Consider the following 4,815-nt stretch of genomic DNA (forward strand, 5'->3'; position numbering starts at 1 on the left):
ACAACTTTTGTTTAAACAATTTTTTTGTATAGCGCTTACTTTTGGAGATATTTGGGTGGATCGATTAAAATGGCCCACCCTGTATATACATATATATATATATGATCGTATATGTATATACAGGGTCCGGCTGAATAATATGTAAAACCGGGCATGACATGATTCCTTATGAAAAAATAAACAAAATATATAAAATAAACTTTTTCGATCTTCTGCTTAGTTTCCGAGAAAATTGAGTTTGAAAATCCATTGCGTACGTATGCTGTTGCGATTAACAAGGGAATCTCTCGAGATGTTAAATTCTAATTTTAATGAAACATTGTGAACTTGTAGCTTACATAAAGAGAAGAATTTAGAAAATATTAGTTGCTGCTAAAAAACGGTTTGAAGGAGTGAAATCACCCCTTACGTGTACAGTGGTTTTCAACTTTTTCCGTTATATCCCGAAAAATATTTAAGATATAAAAAAATATTTTATATAAAAGTTTTACAATAAAATTACCTCTATTTACTCACGTCAATGATATTTTTTTAGAATAATTATTTAAGAACTTTTTTTCGAAAATTTTGACAAAAAATTGATAAATAATTGTTCTAAAAACGTGAATGAATACAGCTGATTTTGTTGTAAAACATTTGTATAAAATATTTTTTTATATCTCAAATATTTTTCGATATATGACGGAAAAAGCTGAAACCCGCTGTATACGTAAGGAGTGATTTCACCCCTTCAAACCGTTTTTTAAACGCAACTGATATTTTCTAAATTCATCTCTTTAACTACAAGTTCACAAAATTTCATTAAAATCAGAATTTAAGGACGTTCTCCGACTGCAGTTGTGCTCAACCTAAAGTTTACTCGCGTCCACGCAATCGCCCCTACACAGAAAATATTAGTTGAGTATCACCGTGTGCGCAGAAGTAAAAATGATCCTACTGCGTCACTCCGTGCGATGCGGCAACGCTGCTTTTTAGCTCTGCGCTTTGTGTTGTGTTAGTAAGGTTATGGACAGTGTCTGCCCTGCTTCGGGTATTGCATCATCTTATTAATTTTTTGCTGAAATTACGTGATCGCTACCCTGAGAAAGTACGAGGTTATTTGTGTTGTCACGCGTCACGTGTTCAGCGTATACGACGCGACGTTGCCAAGTCGGCAATACCTCTCGCCTTCGCTACTGCCGCCGGTCGAAAAAATAGCCGAGCTACTTACTTTGTTAAATGATTTCTTAAATATATATACCGGAAGGCATATTCAGGAAAATTTCATATTATTCCTTGTAATATCAAGTTTTATGTCTCTTTGTTTCAAAAAATTCTAAAGAAAACTTTGTTTACAGTGAATAAAAAACCACTTTCGAATAAGCTTTAGATAGGGATTCTATGTTAAACGTTTCAACTTTGAAGTGGAATATCTCGATTTTTAATCCCGCAACGAGTACTGAGCTTCAAAGTATATGTTCAGAACACTAAAACAAGCTTTTTCTGTAAGTTTCAGAAAAATCTAAAGAAAATGGATTTTTCGGAGAACGTCCTTAACACCTCGAGAGGTTCCCTTGGTAGCCGTAACAGCATACGTACGCAGTGGATTTTCAAACTCTCTTTTCTCGAAAACTAAGCAGAAGATCGAAAAAGTTTATTCTATATATTTTGTTTATTTTTTCATGAGGAATTACGTCGTGCCCGCTTTTATATATTATTCGGCCGGACCCAGTATATATACGTATATACAAGGTGATTCGTATAAAGGATTTAATTATTAGCGAAATTTGAAGACATACGGAAAAATGGTTTATTCCAACATGTTCAGCACAAAGAGGGACATCGCATAGTGGAAATAATTATTTTATGGACGGATTTTGTGGCGCTGGAGACATTTCAATGTGAATTCAATATTTTTAATGCAACACCCTACTTTTTATTCCAGTATCTAATACCCGATATTGAGAGCTTTTCAAAACACTACAATAAAGTTATGTTTCATTGAGTAGTCTTCGAATTATAGGACTCGAACATCACAAAACCGCAGGAATTAGCACTACGCAAGATGTCCCATTGACGGCTAAAACCTCTTGAATGTTCAAGATCATATCCTGAATAACATTTGATCAAAGCCATTGAACATTATTCCTCTTATTTTCATTTTTGCACTAAAAATTCATTTTTTTGTAAAAATGGAAATAAGTACAATCTCCAATGGCTTTAATCTTGACAAATATTACCCAAAACGTGATCCTGAACAACATTCAAGAGATTTTAGCCATCGGTCGAACACCTTGCGTAACGCTAATGCCGATAATGTAACTTTCGAGCCTTATAACTCGAAACGTACTCAATGAAAAATAACTTTATTATAGTGTTTTTGGGAAGGCTCTCGACATCGGGTATTAGATACTGGAATAAAAAGTAGGGTGTTTTCCATTAAAAAAATGAATTCACCTTGAAATGTCTTCAGCGCATCCGTCCAATAAAATAATTATTTCCACTATGCGATGTCCCTCTTTGTACTGAACATGTTGGAATAAACAATTTTTCCGTATGTCTTCAAATTTGGCTAATAATTAAATCGGTCACTTTATACAAATCACCCTGTATATACATGGTGTTTTAGAAATAGTTGGCTAAACTCTAAGAACATATTCCACTCATTGTAAGGATGAAAAAAAGTCATATAAACATGAGTTCGAAATAAAATAAAATATGGATATAAGTATAAAATACAATATAGATATAAATATAAAATAAAAAAATGTTTATAACTTGGAAAGGAAGCGTTTCCAAACCCATGTTTATATGACTCTTTTTCATCCTTACATGAATGGAATATGCTCTTAAAGTTTGGCCAATTATTTCTGAAATACCCTATATACAGGGTGTCAGGAAAAAACCGCAAAATGTTTCTTGCATGGATAGAACAGACTATACTGATCCGAAAAGTCCTGTTTGCAAGTTTCCCCAATAGCTAACGAGATATTAATCCTTAAAGATAGCTGCGAAGTGTATACGTCTAGCAATCGCTTGGCGCGCGGGCCGTGAGGAGTGGGTATAGTCTGGCAAACGTGCCGTCCGAGCTATAGAGGTTCACGGCGATGTGCGCGGCGCGAGGCTCTTGCCAGGCAGTCCCCGCTCCCCAGAGTGAAACGCAGAATTCCCGGACATTACCCAAAACAATTTTTTATTTCGTACATTTTATCATTAAAAATATTTACTAGAATACTTCATACTTTCATTTCTGTATTAAAATTGGCTTTACAAAAAACCGATAAATAAATAAAACGCATAAAAATAAATCGTTCAAGCATTTTATTGATTTGGTCGAAATGCCCTACCTGATTCAATTATAAGATAATTATGTAAATACATTTTTCTAACAATTTAGATTATATTATCAGATTAGTATTACTATATTAGATAATTTTTCTATGTAGTTTATTAAAAATATTTACTTCCTCTTCTTTGTATTTAATTGTCTTTTGCTGAAAATTTTTGTCACTTATTACTACATTTAACAAAGGTTTTAAAAAAATGCCTGTATTTGCCCGTTCTGTTCCTAAAATTTTATGAAAGTATACTTCTAAAACTACGCATAAATGATAAATTCAAGAGTAGGTAGGTGCCGGTTTCCAAAATATACTACCGTTTGTAAAGGATCCCGCACAAAATCACAGGATTTGGCCCTCGGTGAAATTGACTGAAACTGTAATGTTATAGTTCTTGACTCACTGATTAAAACCGTCCATAAGTACAAAGCGTGAAAATGACTAATTTTTTGTTATAGCCGTTTAAAGTTTTATTTTATTCATGCCTCAAAATCAAGTTTCAGTAATAAATCAAGAGATTTTAAATAACAATGCTATCCATTCTCACCATCCTTACCCTCACTCCCCTCCCCACCATCCACCACCACTCACACACACATAGGGCGTATGTGTCTGTGAGTGGGGGGAGTGAGGGTAAGGATGGTGAGTATGTGAAGAAGGCATAAGAAGATACATACACTACGATAAGTTCATATCGGTGTACACTTGCGCATGCGTTATGTGTCCATCTATGCTCTCTTCATGCCAGTAACCGTGTTGCAAGCGGCTCGGAATTCGCATCACTGGCAGTAGTAGGCCGGGCGGGCGCGCGTATTCGGCTATCTTTAAGAATTAATATCTCGTTAACTATTGGGGAAACTTGCAAAACGGTACAGGACTTTTCGACTCAGTATAGTCTGTTCTACCTACGCACGAAACATTTTGCGGTTCTTTCCTGACACCCTGTATGTAAGGGTAATCCAGACCAACTGCAGGAGCTGGCATGTACGTATTCCTCATGAAAAACTGAGTCGAAAATGTTAATAGCAAAATATTGAGGCGTCAATAGTTTTTGAATAGTGAGGCTTCGAAATCGTCCAATCACAGCGTGTATAGTTCGCGCCGTCAAGCGCGGCACAATCAAGTGGCCGGCTGCGCTCACACTTCGACAGTTATTGCTAAACGTCACGATGCTGAATGAGTATTGAAAATATTCTGTGAAATATCTTTTAACGTCTTCTGCTGTATTCTTAAATTGACGCAATTTAATTGACGAGGAGTAATTTCAATATATTGCAAATTCGACAAAACCTCATTAAAAAGTATATATCTTTGAAATATGCATTTTAAGTAATAAACAAATATTAATAAGTTAAATCACAATATTAATTAAATTATCCAAACAAAAAATGTTAAAAATATTACTCAACAGATATTTCCAAAACTTCTTTTTACTACTCAACAAAATTAAAGGACCATTTGTTCCATCTTGCAAAAATAGGCAAATTTCGAGATGGAA

The sequence above is a fragment of the Trachymyrmex cornetzi genome, unplaced genomic scaffold, assembly GCF_001594075.2.
Source record: "Trachymyrmex cornetzi isolate Tcor2-1 unplaced genomic scaffold, Tcor1.1 scaffold557, whole genome shotgun sequence".
NCBI lineage: Eukaryota > Metazoa > Arthropoda > Insecta > Hymenoptera > Formicidae > Trachymyrmex > Trachymyrmex cornetzi.